Genomic DNA, 19,880 nt, shown 5'->3' with positions numbered 1-19,880 from the left:
CTCTTCATCGCGGTGCGCAGGCCTCTCACTATCGCGGCCTCTCTTGTTGCGGAGCACAGGCTCCAGACGCGCAGGCTCAGCAACTGTGGCTCACGGGCCCAGCTGCTCTGCGGCATGTGGGATCTTCCCAGACCAGGGCTCGAACCTGTGTCCCCTGCATTGGCAGGCAGATTCTCAACCACTGCGCCACCAGGGAAGCCCTGAGCTGCATCTTTATGTTAAGTGTTGGGGGCGGGGGAGAGAGGAGCACATGTGTCTGTGTACAGCAGTTATGTCTAGCCAGTGGATTCAACTTGTGCAAACTGTGTGTAATGGGCCCTACCACTAACAAACCAGGACATTTGAGCAGAGTGGTTTATAGTTTATAATTGGCTTTCTATTACTGTTGGCTGATTCTCCTGCACAGAGAGTATTACTCCAGGATTGGTATTTGATTTAAGAAATTTTCAAATTGATTTTATCTTCAGTGCATTAATGCGTGGCCTAAATTCTTGCAGAGCCATTAGATAACCAGCCTGGACATGCTTTAGCAATTGTAACTGGATCTGAGCTGGCAGTGCTACAGCTTTTATTCAGCATAGATAAATCACTTTTCTGAAAACTCTTTTCTGCCTAAGCCCTGTGACTTATTTTTTAGGACACCTCAAGTTTAGGCCCCTTGAAATTTGAATATATTCCCCAAATCATTCTAAGACACACAAACAGGAATTTGTTAACACAAGTAGAATTAATCTCTCTCTTCCTGTCAGAACAGAACACAAATATTCAAGGAATGGTGTGGAAATCAGCCTAATTTTCAAGTGTGCACAATTGTAATGCCTTTTAAAATCCGGAAATATGAAATGTGACTCCAGTAATGAAAATGCTATAAACGTAACTGAGTACATGGAAAACTGGAGGATGTTCTGCAATTTCATGAGGATTAGCATAGGTAAATGTTTTTCGTGAAACATTTTTCTTCAGCTCTAGATGTGCAGAATAGATCACAGCTGCATGAAAATACCAATTAATCATCTTCTAATGCTTTTATGCAAATGATTATATTTGACTTTCACTTAGAGTTGCCATTAACACCTGGAACCCTAAGATTGATAACAGGTAAAATTTTAATGAATACATATATTAGAGATTTGAATCATGTTTAGATTAATTTATAGCACCTTTATTCATTACTGCAAGTCCTCTTGAAATCTAAAAATCACAGGATGAGACAGAAAATAAGAGGAGACAGCCTTTGAACTTATCAATTTTTTTTAGTGGTGAAAAAGGATGACTTGGAAATACTAAACCCTGCAAGTGTTTTTTTCTGCCCTTTGCAATAATTTGCCCAGATGCTAGGCCTGTGTATCCTGCAGAAGACTTTTATTTTCTCATGCCCTGAGATAACACTGGTCTTTTTTTTTTTTTTTTTTTAATGATTTTTCTTCCTGTGCACACTCCTTGCTTTAGAAAATATTTTTTAAAAAAATGAAAGTTGAAACTGGCTTGTTGTAGACGTTTTGGGAAATACAGAGGACGTGAAGAAAAAACTCATTGTCCTGACATCCAGGGACAACCATTATTATATTGTATTTCTTTTCCCCTCCTTACCCCCATGTATAATTGTATTTGTATAATTATGTATCTTCCTTTTCCACTTACAAAGCCAAAATAGTATTTACAATTTATTGAAAGTTTACCATGTGCCAGGCACTGTGCTTAGTGTTTTAAGTGTATTATCTATTGAGTGGTAGATAATATTACCTTCATTTTACAGATTAGGACATGGAAGCTCAGAAAGGGTAAGTACCTTGCCCAGTATCACACATTTAGTAAGTGGCAGAGCTAGAATTCTAACCTGAAATGTCTAACTCAGAAACCCTGATTATATCACTGCGCTATACTCCCCTTGCATTCAATAAGTGGAAGCTGTTGCTATTAAGTGAAAACCAAGTTGTCCCCTGAGGGCACTGTTTTCTCTACAACCTCAAAAAACAGAAGCTACTCATTCTCCCATGACCCATGTACTACAAAGGCCAGTGGGAGATGAGGGGTTGGCTCTCTGTGGCCACGTCCAGACCATTGTTCTTCTGCCCTTGGGTAATACCAGCTTGAGACAGTTATCTTCAAGCTGTTACAACCACTACCCCTCATTGTTGCTCTCCTCTGCTGCCCTCCCCATCACTCAATGCATGGAGTTCCTTGGGCCTTGAAGGCCCACCCCTTGTCATTCTCTCGTCCTTGGCAGATTCAGTGCCTCCTCCAGCCGCTCGGCATCGAAGGCCTTTACTACCTTAAATCCAATGGCCCATTCTCATAGGAGTGAGACTGTTGCCTCTGATGTAGTCAGGAGGTTGAACAATGGGGTGAAATCAATTGGGTGTACATGTGTATGTGTGTATATCTACACATGTACATATATACATATACACATATGTTTACTATACATTTTACTACATAAAGGATGTGTAACATACAATTTTAAAGTAGTAAAATATGCATTACTCTTTACTGTAAATTCCATATAGCCAATTAATTCTCACAGAATGCTTTTGTTGATTTTTGCCAAACTGTTATATCCTAGCCAACCTATGGTTGCAATTGACAAACCCACCATAAATGATGGTCGATATCTTCCCTTTTGTTAAAGACACGAAAGTAGAACAATGAAGACTTATGTTAGAACTTCACTCATTCATCAGTGATGTGACTTCTTTGTGGAACTGGAAAATAGTTTCTGAATGCTGGAGGACTATTTTTTCAATTTTTTTGGTGTTGCTTGCAATGTAATGGCTACAGACAGGATGCACTTTTAAGTTTAATATGCATTCCTAACATTTTCTCCATTAATTTCTTTTTTTAAAAATTTATTTACTTATTTATTTTTATTTTTGGCTGCATTGGGTCTTCCTTGCTGTGCATGGGCTTTCTCTAGTTGCCGCGAGAGGGGGCCGCTCTTCGTTGCGGTGTGTGGGTTTCTTATTGTGGTGGCCTCTCCTGTTGCACAGCACGGGCTCTAGGTGCGCGGGCTTCAGCAGTTGTGGCACGTGGGCTCAGTAGTTGCGGCTCGCAGGCTCTAGAGCACAGGCTTAATAGTTGTGGTGCACGGGCTTAGTTGCTCCGCGGCATGTGGGATCTTCCCGGACCAGGGCTCGAACCCGTGTCCCCTGCATTGGCAGGCGGATTCTTAACCACTGTGCCACCAGGGAAGCCCTCCATTAACTTCTTAAATGTACACAATCATCAAAACAATGAAACAAGCTCTGATCTGTAGCATTTTCCAATTTCCATGGTATAAATACTCCTGCCATGAACAATTTCAAGCTACCAGTAGACGTCACTGAACATAGATTTGGAAAGAGACGTGCAGTGGCACACCATTATAATATTTCCATTAAACAGATACCATAGATAATAGTAAAATGTAGTAAAATAATTAGAAAGTGATGAGTTTTAAGAATTAATGACCTTTGTCTTTAAATATAGTTTATTTAATTATAAGTTTGTACAACTTAAGTTTTAAAAATTTATTTTATTGAGGATAGTTGATTTACAATGTTGTGTTAATTTCTACTGTACAGCAAAGTGATTCAGTTGTACATATATACTTTTTCATATTCTCTTCCATTACCGTTTATCACAGGATATGGAATATAGTTCCTTGTACTGTAGAGTAGGACCTTGTTTACAATTTGATTTTTTTTTTAAGTTAGTTGTTTTTTTTTTTTTTTTAAGTCTTGAATTTGTTAGAGTATTGCTTCTGTTTTATGTTTTGGTTGTTTGGCCACGAGGCATGTGGGATTAGCTCCCTGACCAGGGATCAAACCCGCACTCCTGCATTGGAAGGCGAAGTCTTAACCACTGGACCACCAGGGAAGTCCCCACAACTTAATTTTTAATAATGGCTGTATTTAACAACCAGCTTGCAAAATTCCTGAAATTTAACAATCACTTGGTATGAGCAACCCCGGCACAGCACTGTGTATAGTTGCCTCTGCACCTACTCTCTGCCCCAGCCCATCATCCATCTTTCTCACTTTCTAACTTGCAGCATGTATGCTTACCCTTTTATTCATTTTCTATTCACTCCTCAACCCACTATAACCTGACTTTTGTCCTTTCCATGACAGACCCTGTGCTAGTAAGTAAAGGCTCCTTTATCCCCACTTTCCCACTGAATTCCAGTTTTCCCCAAAGCTCTGTCTTAAGGTGGTCTGCTTTTCTCTTCCTACATATTTTGCTTTGGTGATCTCATCCAAACCCCTGACATTAAGTACACTGATGGCTCCCATATCTATAATTACAACCCACATCTCTCTCTGGAGCGCCAGATCCATTTGTCCAACAGTCTACAGGACATCTCACTTGCTTGTCTCATGGTGGTTCAAACTAAGCATTTCAAAAAATGTATTCATTGTTTCTCCAGCTTTCCACCTCCATCCCCCAAATCTGACTTTGCCCCTCTTTTTCCTGCCACAATAAATGGAGATGCCTTATTTAAGCCGTCCAAGCAAGACACCTTGGCATCAGGCTTGATTCCTCTCTCTTCTTCATCACCTCTACTATTCACCCTGGTACAAAATCCAGATTTACTCAATCATTCATTCATTCATCCATCCATCAAACCTTTCAGCAAATATTTATTAGAACGGCTGCATAGTATATTGTGTAAGAACACTAGAGCTTGGAGTCAGCCTGCCAAGCATGAAATCCTGACTCTGCCATTTACCTAGCTTTGTAACCTTGGGAAATTGACTTGACTATGCTGTGTTTCAGTTTTCTTAAATATAAAGTGGAAATAATAATAGAATCTTCCTCACAGGGAATTGAGAGGTTGAAATGGGTTGCTCTGAGTAAAGCACTTAAAACACAGCCTGACACAGAGTAACTGCTCAAGAAATGTTAGCTATTGTATTTACTGAGCTACATAATTATGCCAGGACATCATCCTAAATAAGTGGGAGTGTATTAGTTTCCCAGGACTGTTGTAACAAAGTACCACAGACCAGGTGGCTTAAACAAGAGATATTTATTGTCTCAGAGTTCTGGAGGTTAGAAGACCAAAGTCAGGGTGTCAGCAGGGCCACGGTCCCTCTGAAACCTGTAGGAGAATCTTTCTTTGCCTTTTCCTAGCTTCGGGTGGTTTTTTCTGGCAACCTCTGACACTCCCCAGCTTGCAACTGCATCACTCCAATCTCTGCCTTCGTCATCGCATGGAGTTCTCCCTGTGTGTCTCTATCTTTACATGACTGTCTTCTTATAAGGATACCAGTCATATTGATTAGGGGTTCATCCTACTACAGTATGACCTCAGCTTAACTAATTACATCTGCATCGACCCTATTTCCAAAGAAGGTCACATTCTGAAGTATTGGGGGGGTTAAGATTTCAGCATATCTATTTTGCGGGGGGGCACAATCTAATTCATAATAGGCAGGAACTATGACATAGGGATCATATCTAATCCCTGACCTTCTTAACTCCTCTCCCTACAGCCACTGTTTTAGTTCATTCTGTCTTGTAACTTTTCCTAACTAGACCCTAGTCTGGCCCCACCATCAACAATTCTTCATGTGACTGTCAGAGTTATCTTTCCAAAACATAAAGTTCATCATGTTGCCTCCTTCTGAAGCTCTCTGAGCTTTCAGGTAAAGGTTTAGCACAAAAGAACTTTCTTGCTTCAGCTCCTTCCTGCTTCCCTACACTGAACCTCACAGCACAGACCAAAAAACTCTTTGTAGTTCCCCAATTGTATCATTCTCTTTTGCAACTCTGGATGCATGCCATTCTTCTGCTTTGCATACACTTACCCTCACATTTCTTCACTTGCTTGGGGAAGATGCCCCTGACACGCTCCCAACCCCTCTTCTGAGCATCTTTGGTACCCTGTGCACACCCTGAACATGGCTCTTACTGAATTTATTGTTTTTCTTGTGCTTTGTTGACAGGACAGAATGCCCTTGAGGGCTGGGACTGTTTTTGTATCCCCTATTGTTAGACATTTGTGTCATTTTCAATTTTTTCACTATTGTAAATAATACTGTGATACATATTTTTATGTTTAAATAGTTTTTCCAATTTAAAATTATTTCCTCAGGCACAACTCAACAGCAAAAAGACAAACAACCCAATTTTTAAAAAGGACAAAAGATCTGAATAGACATTTTTCCAAAGAAGATATACAAATGACCAATAAACACAAGAAAAGATGCTCAACGTAATTAGTCATTAGGAAAATGTAAATCAAAACACACACAATGAGATATGACTTCAAACCCACTAGGATGGCCATAACAACAAAAAAATAAGCGTTAAGAGAATGTGAAGGTGGAAAAATTGGAAGGTTGCTGGTGGGAATGTAAAATGGTGCAGCCACTGTAGAAAATGGTTTGGAAATGGTTTGGTTTGGTGACACCTCAAAAGTTAAACTTAGAATTACCATATGACCCTTTGGGACTTCCCTGGTGGCCCAGTGGTTAAGACCTTGCACTTCCACTGCAGGGGGCACAGGTTTGATTCCTGGTTGGGAACTAGATCCTGCCTGCCGTGCAGCATGACCAAAAAAAATCCATTCTTAAGAATTACCATATGACCCAGCAATTCCAATCTTAGATATCTATATATCTATATATCTATATATCTATATATCTATATATATCTATATATATACCTGAAAGAATTGAAAGTAGGTGTTCAAACAAAAATTTGTACACAAATGTCCATAGCAGCACTATTCACAATAACCAAAAGGTGGAAATGATCCAAATGTCCATTAATGGGTGTGAATGGATAAACAAAATGTGGTATATCCATACAGTGAAATATTACTCAACCATAAAAAGGTATGAAGTACTGATACATACTACAATGTGGGTGAACCTCAAAAAACATCATGTTCAGTAAAAGAAGCCAGATACAAAAAGTTATATAGTATATGATTCCATTTATATGAAATATCCAGGATAGATAAATCCATAGAGACAGAAAGTAGATTGATCATTGTCAGGGGAGGAGGGAAGAATGGGAATTAACGGTCTAATGAGTATGGGTTTAATTTTGGGATGATGAAAATGTTTTGGAACCAGATAGTTGGTAGTTGCACAACATTGTGACTGTACTAAATGTCACTGAATTGTACACTTTAAAATGTTTAATTTTGGGGCTTCCCTGGCGGCACAGTGGTTAAGAATCTGCCTGCCAATGCAAGGGACACGGGTTTGAGCCCTGGTCCAGGAAGATCCCACATGCTGTGGAGCAATGAAGCCCGTGCCCCACAACTACTGAGCCTGCACTCTAGAGCCAGTGAACCACAACTACTGAGCCCGCGCGCTTAGAGCCCGTGCTCTGCAACAAGAGAAGCTGCTGCAATGAGAAGCCCGTGCACCACAACAAAGAGTAGCCCCCGCTTGACACAACTAGAGAAAGCCCGCGTGCAGCAATGAAGACCCAACGAGGCAAAAATAAATAAATAAAATAAAATAAGAAAAGTTTAATTTCATGTTATGTGAATTTTACCTAAAAAAATTAAAACAAAGAAGGAATAATGTACTGATACATGCTGCAATATGGATGAACCTTAAAAACAATATTTTGAGTGAACGAAGCCAGATACAGAAGGTCACATATCATATGATTCCATTTATATTAAATATTCAGAATAGATAAATTCATAGATACAGAAAGCAGATTAGTGGTTGTCAGAGGTTGGGGCAGAGGGGAATAAGGGATGACTATTGAATGGATATGAGGTTTCCTTTTGGAGTGATGAAATATCTTGGAACTAGTTAGTGGTGATGGTTGCACAACAACATTGTGAATGTACTAAATGCTACCGAATTGCATACTTAAAAATGGTTAAAATGGTAAATTTTATATTATGTGTATTTTACCACAATAAAAATATATTTCCTTAGGAAAGATTTTCTGAATGACGTCAGAGTCAAAGGATATGGTATTTTGCTGAATTTCTGTTGAGAAGCGGTCACTCATTGCCCTCTCACCAGCAGTGTTTGCGAGAGTCTGTACTGTGTCCTCACTAGACTTTGGTATTGTGTTAAAAAGCAAAAAACTTCATTAATTTGACATAACACTGTTCCTCTTCAGGGAAGTTCCTCGTGCTTCCAAGTATAAGGCTAAATTGAATAGGAAGGGTTGTTGAGGAACCTAGCCAAATAAATGAATTTTAGAGCTGGGAGAGGCCTAGCCAAATAAATGAATTTTAGAGCTGGTCTCATCCTCATCAGACCAATATTAATAACAACCTTACTATCCTGAAATAAAATTTGTAGATAACCTACCTAAAGTTTATATGACATAGTGCTTCAGAGAATATGATTTTTGGAGTAATCATTCTGGGTTCAAATTCCTGCTCTGCTGCTTATTAGCTGTGTGAACTGGGGTACTACTTTGTGCCTCAGTCTTTTCATCTATAAAATGGGGCCAATGACAGTGTCTACCTCATAAGATTGTTTGAGGACTAAATTAGTGTAGATATATATGTGTGTGTGTGTATATATATATATATATATATATATATATATATATATAAATTTATTTATTTGTTTATTTTTGGCTGCGTTGGGTCTTCGTTGCTGCACTCGGGCTTTCTCTAGTTGTGGCGAGCAGGGGCTGCTCTTCGTTGTGGTGCACGGACTTCTCATTGCAGTGGCTTCTCTTGTTGTGGAGCATGGGCTCTAGGTGCACGGGCTTCAGTAGTTGTGGAACGCGGGCTCAGTAGTTGCGGCACACGGGCTCAGTAGTTGCGGCTCGCGGGCTCTACAGCACAGGATCAGTAGTTGTGGCCCACGGGCTTAGTTGCTCTGTGGCATGTGGGATCTTCCCGGGCCAGAGCTTGAACCCGTGTCCCCTGCATTGGCAGGCAGATTCTTAACTACTGCGCCACCAGGGAAGCCCTATATATATTCTTAGGATTACAATTTCCTACCCATAAAAAAAAGAAATAAAAGAAAGTAATGTACAATAAAATGTATTTTAAATCTGTAAATACTTAGGCGTGATTACCCTAGAAGTGACTGCAATAGATGTTTGCATCTACACATAGAATCACCCTGGAGGCCACGGCTATAAATGTAGACTGATGGCTATGTGTTACACTTCAAAAACTATGAGCATTGCTACTGGTGACAAGCTCTTCCAAAAGCAATTCTCTATACAGATCAAATCCCTTGATTTTCATTTGAGTTGCACTCCTGGGAAGTATTTTTAAAAACCATGCTTGTATGTAAAATGGATGTAGATTCTAGGCTTAGATAATTTTATAGGTTTTTCATCTTTATAAATGTGCAGTGGGGCATTTGAAAGTGGATCACGGGACCATTCTTTATTATGTGGGATATCATACATTTTCCGGATGTCTAGAACCCCTGGCCCCTTCCTCTAAAGGTCATCATTCTGTAAGGGGTATTTCCTCACTGAGAACCACTGAAGCTATTCCAACCATCTCCTTTTCCAGACCAGGTTACTGGGGCTTAGAGAGGGAGTTTAAAATAGACGTGGATTACTTTGACTGCTTGTTCACCCCATCCACACCTTCAGCCATGTGATCCCGGTGGGAGATGTCTTGCTAGTAAGCAGGACTCCACCTCGGCCACATTTATCCACTTTATTCTTTTCTTTGCCTATACACCGTCTTTTTTCCCTAACCTTTTCCCTCCTTCTTCCCTAACACCCAGCCCGTTAGCAAGTCCTGTTGGTGTGCCTTCAATATGTGCCTTCTACTGGTGCCCTGCTACAACCTATTCTCATAGCAGCCAAAGGAGCTTTTGAAAAAAAATCACATCAAGCCAGTCTTCTGCTTCAACTGCCCCAGAGGCTTCCCAAGACACTGGGGATAAAATGCAACTTCCTCTCCCTGCGCTGCAAGGCCCTACATGGTCTGGCCTCATCTCCTTCCATTCTCCTGACTATGCTCCAACCACCTGGCCTCACAGACCTGCCCCAGGGTCTTTACACATGCTGTTCCCTCTTACTTCTCTTCTGCCAGATCTTTGGAGAGCTGACCCCTTATCCTTCATGTCTATTCAAATGTCACCACCTTAGAAACCATCCTTGGCCACCTTATCTAAGATAACCCCATGCCCCGTCACTCTCTATCCTCTTTCTCTCATTTTTGCTCTTTGAAGCACTTACCATGAATTGAAGTGGGAGTGTTTATTTGTTGGCTCGTTTATTGCCTGCCTCCTCACTAGATTGTAAGCTCCACTGGGGCAGAGACTTCATTAGTCTCATTCTCCGAGGGATCCTGGGGCCTAGCACAGTGTCTGCAAGTGCTGATCAGTAATTTTTGAATAAGTGAACAAAGACCTAACACACAATTCAGAATGGACCAATCAGAATCCTTCTCCATGAATTTTGCAACTTGACTCAGAGAGAAGTTCCTTTTTGTTTTTTTTGATACCTGGGCCTTAGAATATAAAGCTGAGAGAGTACTGGCTGCTGAGTGTTCTACCTTTCAGGCCAAAGAACTGGAGAGAGAGAAGAATGATGTAGACATATGGAGAGCCAGGGAAAAGAGAGAAAGATGAAGAGAGTATATTTGCAGCAGTGGCAGGTGGGCATCAGATGTCCCTGGGGTCTGGTTGCTAACCTGGTCTCTGTGTGTGTGTGATGTGCCCACGTGTACGTCCTGTTTGTAAAAATCAATTTCATTGAGGCATAATTTACACGCAGCAAAAATCACTGATTTTAAGTATACAATTTGATGAACTTTAATGCTGTATACAGTCGTGTAATTACCGCCACAATCAAGATATAGAACATTTCCTTCAACCCAAAAAGCATAACCTATGGAACTTGAGTTCCACATGATACTCCGTGATTCTTTTTGTAAAAAACAGCTTTGTTGAGGTTTTATATACAATAAGCTGCACATATTTAAAGTGTGTAATTTGATAAGTTTTGACATATGTATACACCCGTGAAACCATCACTATATTCAAGATAGGGAACACCTCCATCACCCCTGAAAGTTTCCTCCTGCTTCTTTGTAATCCTTCCCTCTCATCCCCCTTTACCCCAACCCAAGCAACCACTAATCTGCTTTGTGTCACTATAGATCAGCCTGCATTTTCTAGAGATTTTTATAAATGAAATCATGCACTCCTTTTTGGTCTGGCTTTTTTCATTCAGCAAATTTTCTTTTTAGATTCATCCATGTTGTTGCAAGTATCAGTAGTTAATTCTTTTTTATTGCTGAGTAGTATTCCGTTGGATTGGTATGCCACAATTTGTTGGACATTTGGGTTGTTGCCAGTTTGGGATTATTACAAATAAAGTTCTATGAACATTCGTGTACAGGTCTTCATATGGACATAATATTTCTTTTTCTCTTGGGCAAATACCTAGGAGTGGAATGGCTGGATCCTGTTACCCTTACGTTATTCTTTTTTTATTTTTAAACTTGGACGCGTTTGCAAAGTGTCCATTAACAGCATTTTAATTTTTTAAATTTTTTAATTTTTAATTTTATTTTTTTGGCCACGCGTCTTGTGGATCTTAGCTCCCCGACCAGGGATCGAACCCGGGCCCCCAGCAGTGGAAGTGCAGAGTGCTAACCAATGGACCGCCAGGGAATTCCCTCCCTTATGTTATTCTTAATAATATGTTTCACTTTTTGGCTGAAACTAATCAATTTAGGATTGGTCAAGGCCCCTCATCAGGATGGGGACTCAGTTCCCTCCCTCTCAAGGGTCTCAGAGCTGCCTCTGGTCCTATGTGAGCCGTGGTGCAGTGGCAGCCTGAGGGGCACCTTATCTTCCTGAGCACGTCTCGATGGAGAAGCCATGCTGGCTTACATAAGCACACTGACCTCTTGCCTCTTGCCAGAATCTAAAATCATGAAATCTTTTGCAAGCGTGCTGCCTCCGGACTGGAATGTTAAGTGCCAGTGGAGTTGTCTGGCTTAACAGTCTGGTCAAAATATGTCTGCGGATGGACAAGGTCAGTGATTGACTCCGTGGAAGGAGAGCCTTAGATGAAAAGACAGTCTGAAGGACAGGGAGCCATAGGGATGAGCTGAGAACGAGGCTTATGCATTCAGAGCAGCTTAGAGACAGCGTCACGCGGGCAGCATGCTTTCACATTTGAGTTTATTTCTGAAAAAGGAATGCGTTCAGATGGTTCAAAATTCAAGAGCTAGGGTAGGTACACAGCACTGTGAAAAGTCTTTCTCTTACCCACATCCCCACTTCCTCTTCCTGGAGGCAACCGCAACTCCTCCCACCCCAGTTCCTTGTTTATCCTTCCAGAGATTTGCATACACTAAAATTTGCATATACCAGTACATATGTGTATATCTTGTGTGTGTAGCACTTTTATACAAGTGCTAGCAGGCTAAGCACATCGTTGTACACTTTGATTTTTTTCACTTTGCACATCTTAGAGCTTGTCTGCAATACAGTGGAAAGAGCCTGCTCATTTTTTTTTTTTATATTTACATAGAATACCATTATGCTGATTTAACCTGTTGAGGCAGCATTTGACCACTGGTGCTGGTATGACAACGGATGACAGGGTGAATAATTTTAGTTTGCACAGTAAATAATGTCAAAGTTACAGGTGGATTCTCTTGGCCTGCTGGACTGTGATATCATCTCAGTGAAAGCAGACTGAGGGGAAAGTAACATTTCTAAGCACTTGATATGCCAAAGAGTTCATAAAGCAGTGGTTCTTTAACTTTGGTGTCTTGGAGAATACCAGGGGAGCTAATTAAAAGTGAGGCTAAGCAGGCTTCTCCCTCCTCCACTGCCCCAGAAATTCTGATTCATTGGAGCCAGTGGAGGGGGGTGGGCAGAGCACAGATTCCCATAAAGGTGGTCCTCAGACTCAGCTTTGAGGAGAACCGAGCTCTGCGGAGGGAAAAGAGCTTTCCACTGAAGGAGTCACTAAAGAGTTCATTAATTCAAATTATTAAAATAATTTCATTCCCATATTTTTAAGCCTGAGAAGAATTCATGAACAAGAAAATGACTTTTTCAAACGGTTCAGAAGGCTATGCAGTCTCCCCACCCCTGCCTCCCAGTTCTGTCTTCTTAGAGACAACAGTTTCTTGCCAGTCATTATTTTGCAGGGACATAAAGTCCCTACCACACTGCAGGGAGCACCATTGTGACTGAGGAAGTACACCTTGCTCCTAGTTAGAGGCAGTGCAATGGGCTGAGAAGAGCAACAAACTTGGATTTGGGCGTCCTGGGTCAAATGCCTTAAATATTAGCGACTTGGGCTTCCCTCGTGGCGCAGTGGTTAAGAATCTGCCTGCCAATGCAGGGGACACGGGTTCAAACCCTGGTCCAGGAAGATCCCACATGCCGCGGAGCAACTAAGCCCGTGCACCACAACTACTGAACCTGCGCTCTAGAGCCTGTGAGGCACAACTACTGAGCCCAAGTGCCGTAACTACTGAAGCCTGCGTGCCTACAGCCTATACTCTGCAACAAGAGAAGCCACTGCAATGAGAAGCCCGCGCACCACAACGAAGAGTAGTCGCCGCAACTAGAGAAAGCCTGCGCACAGCAACGAAAACCCAACACAATAAAAAAAAAAAAAAAAAAAAATCAGCAGCTCCCTGTGGGCCAGGCACCGAGCTCAGGATTTTACATGCATTATCTCAGTTAATCTTACAATGACCCATTTTACAGAGAGCAAAACTGAAGCCGAGAGGTTTCATTATTGTCTGGGGTGGGAGTGGGGGTCTCACACAGCTAAGGTAATGAAACTAGAAATTTGAATTCAGGTCTAAAACCCTTGCTCTGAAACACTCTGTCTGGAGGACCAACCTCTTGGTCACTGGGCCTTTGGGGAAAAGCTCTTCGCCACCCTCACTTCTCTGGCCTCCATAACGCTTGATGGAAACCATACATTCATTGTCTTTCCCACCTTGGGAGCTCTGTGAGGACGTGTCTGCATCTTGTTCTCCACTGTAGACGCAACACCTGCCATCTGGGCAGACAGCAGGCGCCCAAAAAAGGACTGCTGTGATGGGGTTTGGGTAGAAAATCCAGGAAGGGTGAATTCCCATAACTGTTGCAATTCTTCAGCCCACTAATTTGTTTTAGAATTGTTTTAATTTTTAATAAGTGTTTCCCAATTATAGACTGATGTGTGCTCAATATAGATCAGAAAATAATTTTTAAAAATCTAAATATACATAATTACATCACCAGGAAAAAAACCTTTTTTTTTCTTTTTATACAGCAGGTTCTTATTAGTCATCAATTTTATACACATCAGTGTATACATGTCAATCCCAATCACCCAATTCATCACACCACCCCTCCCACCCCCCCCCGCGGCTTTCCCCCTTTGGTGTCCATACGTTTGTTCTCTACATCTGTGTCTCAATTTCTGTCCTGCAAACCGGTTCATCTGTGTCATTTTTCTAGGTTCCACATATACGCGTTAATATACGATATTTGTTTTTCTCTTTCTGACTTACTTCACTCTGTATGACAATCTCTAGATCCATTCACGTCTCAACAAATGACCCAATTTCGTTCATTTTTATGGCTGAGTAATATTCCATTGTATGTATGTATCACATCTTCTTTATCCATTCATCTGTTGATGGGCATTTAGGTTGCTTCCGTGACCTGGCTATTGTAAATAGTGCTGCAATGAACATTGGGGTGCATGTGTCTTTTTGAATTATGGTTTTCTCTGGGTATATGCCCAGTAGTGGGATTGCTGGATCATATGGTAATTCTATTTCTAGTTTTTTAAGGAACCTCCATACTGTTCTCCATAGTGGCTGTATCAATTTACATTCCCACCAACAGTGCAAGAGGGTTCCCTTTTCTCCACACCCTCTCCAGCATTTGTTGTTTGTAGATTTTCTGATGATGCCCATTCTAGCTGGTGTGAGGCGATACCTCATTGTAGTTTTGATTTGCATTTCTCTAATAATTAGTGATGTTGAGCATCTTTTCATGTGCTTCTTGGCCATCTGTATGTCTTCTTCGGAAAAATGTCTATTTAGGTCTTCTGCCCATTTTTGACCTTTCTCTCATCTTGCCTGCCTACTATACACACACACACACACACACGTATATAATACATTATGTATAACATATATATATTATGTATATATATAAAATGTAGGCAGGCAAGATCATTACATATAATACATAAGATATAATGTACCCATATAAAATGTGCGTATTGATGTATATATATCCCTGTCCATCTCGCTCCCATTTCCCCCTGTTAAACAGGCTGAATAATCTCCACTTATAGGTCTCCAAGGAAGTCCTTGCGGGATTTTTGCTAGCACAGTGCCAGGCACACACTGACTTGCTTTTTCTACATGAAAATTAAAAGATGGCAGTATTTCAGGGAATTAGGGGGGCTGGACCCGTCTTGTGTTTTACCACAGGAGCCTCCAGCCCTACCTATGACTCTGCAGTGCTGACTGCAGGGTCACCAGCAGCCTCCTGGTTACAGCAGGATCCTCAGGAGCCCTCCCTCCGGGAAAGACACTGTGTTTCCAAAGGACCCACATGTCCGATCCCCGTGGTCTTTCCAATCCTCACTGTAAACAAACGTCTTGACCTCCTGTTTGTCTATAGTCTCCCTTGCGTTTGGTTAATGTTTGTCAGTCCTCTGGAGATAGAACACTTCTGGGGCGCTCACAGACTTTGGCTTCTACTTTTGCAAAGTAGACTCAGCCTGAACACCTGCCAGCTTCCCCAGCAGATTTACTGTCATTTCTCTCAGCTCCAGGAGCAACCCCAGCTGTGGAGCTGCAGTAGATTACATTTCTCTTTAAACCATTCACTGTCCATTCTGGGGGAGGGTTATACTACATCTCTGCCCTATTGAATTCAGGAGTGTCCATAAGATTTGATTTGGTCAATAAAACGTGGGTGTCAATGGCCGTGTCACTTCTAAGCAGATGCTTTCAGCTAGCTTGTGGTCTGCTATCTTTTTCTTTTCTCTCTACCATGGATCCAGCAATGTCCCTGAGAGGGGCTGTTCCTTCAGCCTGGAGTGACAATAATACAGAGTAGGGACAAGCTGACCTATGATGACATGTAACATGAGTGAGAAATAATTATTTGTCAGAGAAAAAACCACCTGTCTCTGAGATCTTGAGATCATTTGTTACTATAGCATAATCTAGCCCATCCTGCATCTCTGTTACAGTGGCCTTGGCATGTTACTTGACTTCTTTGAGCTTGAGTAGCCTCATCTGTAAAATGGGGATAATTGTGCTTACTTCACTTACAGGGTTTTTTGGGGGGGATTTTCATAAACAATGGATTGAAAGCACTTAGCCTAGTTCCTGGAACTCAGTAGCTGCCTGTGAAATGCTAGGTGAATCTCAACCTGATTGGCAGTTGGAGAGAGGCCAGACACAGAATGACGGAGGGAGGCCTTCCATTAAAAAGCCGGATAAACACCGATGTCCACAGTAGCACTATTCACAATCTCCAAAAGGTGAAAACAAGCCAAATGTCCATCAGTGGATGAATGGATAAACAAAATGTGGTGTAGACATACAATGGAATATTATTTGGCCCAAGAAAAGAAGGACATTCTGACACATGCCGCAACATGGATGAACCTTGAGGACATTATGCTAAGTGAAATAAGCCAGACACAAAAGGACAAATAATATAGGATTCTCCTTATATGAGGTGCCTTGAGTAGTCAAATTCATAGAGACAGAAAGTAAAGTGGAGGTTGCCAAGGGTTGGTTGGAGGGGGGATGGGGAGATTTAATGGGTATAGAGTTTGAGTTTGGGAAGATGAAAGTTCTGGAGATGGAAGGTGGTGGTGATAGCTGCACACAGTGTGAATGTACTTAATGCCACTTACCTGTACACTTAAAAATGTTTAAAACGGTAAACTCTATGTTGTGTATATTTTATCACAATTTTATTTATTTTTAAAAATTGAAAAAAAAAATTGGATCATTTGTCTTTTTATTATTGAGTTGTAGAGTTCCTTATATATTCTACTACAAGTCCCTTATCAGATATATGATTTGCAAATAGCTTCTCCCATTCTGTGTACTGTCTTTTCTACCTGAACTCTTTTTTTCAATCAATATTTTTTTAATTGAAGTATAGTTGATTTACAATGTTGTGTTAATTTCTGCTGTACAGCAGAGTGATTCAGTTATGCATATATATACATTCTTTTTAAAATATTCTTTTCCATTGTGGTTTGTCACAGGATATTGAATATAGTTCCCTGAGCTATACAGTAGGACTTTGTTGTTTATTCATTCTATAAATAAAAGCTTACATCTGCTAACCCCAACTTCCCATTCCATCCCTCCCCCACCCCCCTCCCCCTTGGTAACCACCAGTCTGTTCTCTATGTCTCTGATTCTGTTTCTGTTTCATAGATAGTTTCATTTGTGTCATATTTTAGATTCCACATGTAAGTATTTCATCATAATTTTTAAAAGCTGGATGAAGCTTCCTTTTCCTTTAAAAAAAAAACCCCTTCATTCCTTTTTTGACTCTGCTTTATGTTGGGCCAACCTCATTTGGAGTCCTTTCTTGTTCTGGACCACAAATTTTTATCTTTTCCTTTATTATTCTTTTTATTACACACATCACACATGGTCATTATTAAAAAAATTAAAATGCAGATAAGCAGAAAGAAAAGAAATGTACCCATGTACTCACCCTGCAGTAATAACCACTGTTAACGGTTTGGTATATCTCATTCCAAACATTTTTCTAAGCACTTATACATATAATTATACATACATCTATATGCCTTTATACAAACTTCATTTAAACATAAAATCAGGTCATATTATATATACTAATATAAAAACCTGTTTTTTTCCCTACAAAATAATAAATAACATGAACAGTTTTCCACATTAACAAGTATAGATCTGCATTGTAATTTTAAAGGGCTTCACAGACACCACCTGTATATATGGAAGTAACATCTTTATTTAACCAACTCCCCATTGATCGACATTTAGGTTGTTTCCATTTTTTTGTTGTTGTTGTTGTTATTATAAGCAAGCTTGTGGCAAATATAATAATAATGGTACAACTTTTTTCCTATGTACCAGGTTCTATGCTAAACTCTTCACAAGCATTATTTAATTTAATCCTCACAAGAATCCTATAAAGTAATACAGTTATAATCTCTGTTTTATAGGTGAGGAAACTGCAATTCACAAAGGTTAAGTGATTTGTCAACATCATCCAGCAAGTGACTGACAACACTGGGATTTGAATGGAGCTCTGACTGGTACTACAGCCCATCCTCTTTCCTTTAAATTGTGCTGTGTCCCAACTCCTGAAACAGGGCTCCTTAAATTCCCCTTCCTGCAGCCACAGAGTGGGAGGGATTTGTGGGCAAGGGGCCTGGAAGGTCCCTCATATAACTCTTTTGAAACCTAAATGGAGCCAAAAAAGTCATGGACCCATTTCCCCTTAAGAAAGTTTACATGTTTGCCAACAAGGATACCAAGTCTTCCCTGGGGAATGTCCAGGAGGTCTGAGATCTGGGTCATTTCTGTAAGGGAGTAGGCCCAGCACTATCTGATGTCATGTGCTCTTGACCTGCAGGTTTGCCTGTTGTCGGCTCAGCCCCGAGAGAAGCACACTGGGCCCACAAAGCTTCCTTTCCAGCTGAGGCTTAGAGGTTGGCCAATCCAACCTGGAATCTTGTGCTTCTTTGCCAAACGACGCAGGTGCTCCGGTGGGTCCAGGCCCATGACTTCGTTGAGTACACATCCCTGGGAGCAGCAGCCACTAAGAGGTGATTCTTTGGCCACTACCCAATTGGGCAACTGCTCGTCTCAGTACAGAACCTGCTTCCCCCTGCTTATACCTTTTAAAAAGCATGTTGTTAGGTTCATACAAATTTAGAATTGTTCTATCTTCCTGGTAAATTGGATTTTTATCATTATGAAATGACCACCCCTCTCCATTATGAGATATTTTGGGCTTTAAAGTCTATTTTATTCTGTAACGAATCTAGCCATGTCAGCTTTCTTTTGTTTAGTATTTGTATAACATGCTTTTTCTACCTTTCCACTGTCAACCTTTTTTGTATATTTATTCTTTAGGTATATTTCTTATAGACAATATATAGTTGGATTTTTATCATCTACTCTGGCAATCTTTGCCTTTCAAATGAAATATTTATTTTTTAAACCTCAAGATAATCTTACCATTATTTACAGTCAATATTCATTTAGACGTTTTACTTGGGATCATTTTTTGTCTGCCTGTAATAAAACATTTAGAATGTCTTTAGTGTATTTGATCTTCTAGTGGCAAACTGTTTTGGTTTTGTTTGTCTGAAAATGTCACCTTTATGGTTGGTTTTCTCCTCAATGCCTAACATGTTGGAAGAAAATAAATGTCAATTCAGAATTCTACAGCCAGCAAAAATATCCTTCAAGAATGAAGACTAAATAAAGACATATCATCATTCCACTGAACTCTTAGTTCTTTCCACCTGCTCTTCCCTACCAATCCCAAGAGTTTGGGCAGAGAGCACAAAGATATTGAGCTTATCTAAGACTCATCTTCTTTTTACTTCATCTCATATCCTGATTTCCTGTTAAGTCCTGTAAACTCTATTACAATCTAACCATTTCTTACTTCCTCCACTTTTAAAAAAACCTTAGTTTAAACTACTGTCATCTCACCCAAACTGTAGCAATAGCTTCCTAATTGGTCTCTCTGCTTCCTCTCTTACCACCCACATGATGTTGACACAACATCCTTTTATAATGCAAAGGAGATATTGTTATTTTCTGCTCAGAACGCTCTGATGTCTTCCCATCACATTTAGCATCAAATGCAAACTCTGTGCATAGTGTCCATGATGTGGCTTCTCCCTACCTGTCTCACTTCATTTCCTACCACACTCCTCCTTGTTCACTGAGCTCCAGCCAC

The 19,880-nt window shown here is 40.6% G+C and overlaps 1 long non-coding RNA gene across 2 annotated transcripts; it reads left to right on the top strand.

The window, feature by feature from the left end:
• The first annotated feature begins 1,754 nt into the window (after positions 1-1,754).
• On the top strand, positions 1,755-19,002 carry LOC132348730 (uncharacterized). Of its 2 annotated transcripts, none has more exons than XR_009497539.1 (3): positions 1,755-1,781; positions 18,127-18,219; positions 18,540-19,002. It is a non-coding gene; the product is annotated as an uncharacterized LOC132348730 (long non-coding RNA). The 2 variants fall into 2 exon arrangements; XR_009497535.1 differs by lacking the exon at positions 1,755-1,781 and adding an exon at positions 10,504-10,549.
• Positions 19,003-19,880: the final 878 nt, after the last annotated feature.

The sequence above is a fragment of the Balaenoptera ricei genome, chromosome 1 (genome assembly GCF_028023285.1).
Source record: "Balaenoptera ricei isolate mBalRic1 chromosome 1, mBalRic1.hap2, whole genome shotgun sequence".
Lineage (NCBI taxonomy): Eukaryota > Metazoa > Chordata > Mammalia > Artiodactyla > Balaenopteridae > Balaenoptera > Balaenoptera ricei.
Note: the sequence above shows the minus strand (reverse complement) of the source record. Positions and strands in the feature narration are given on the sequence as shown.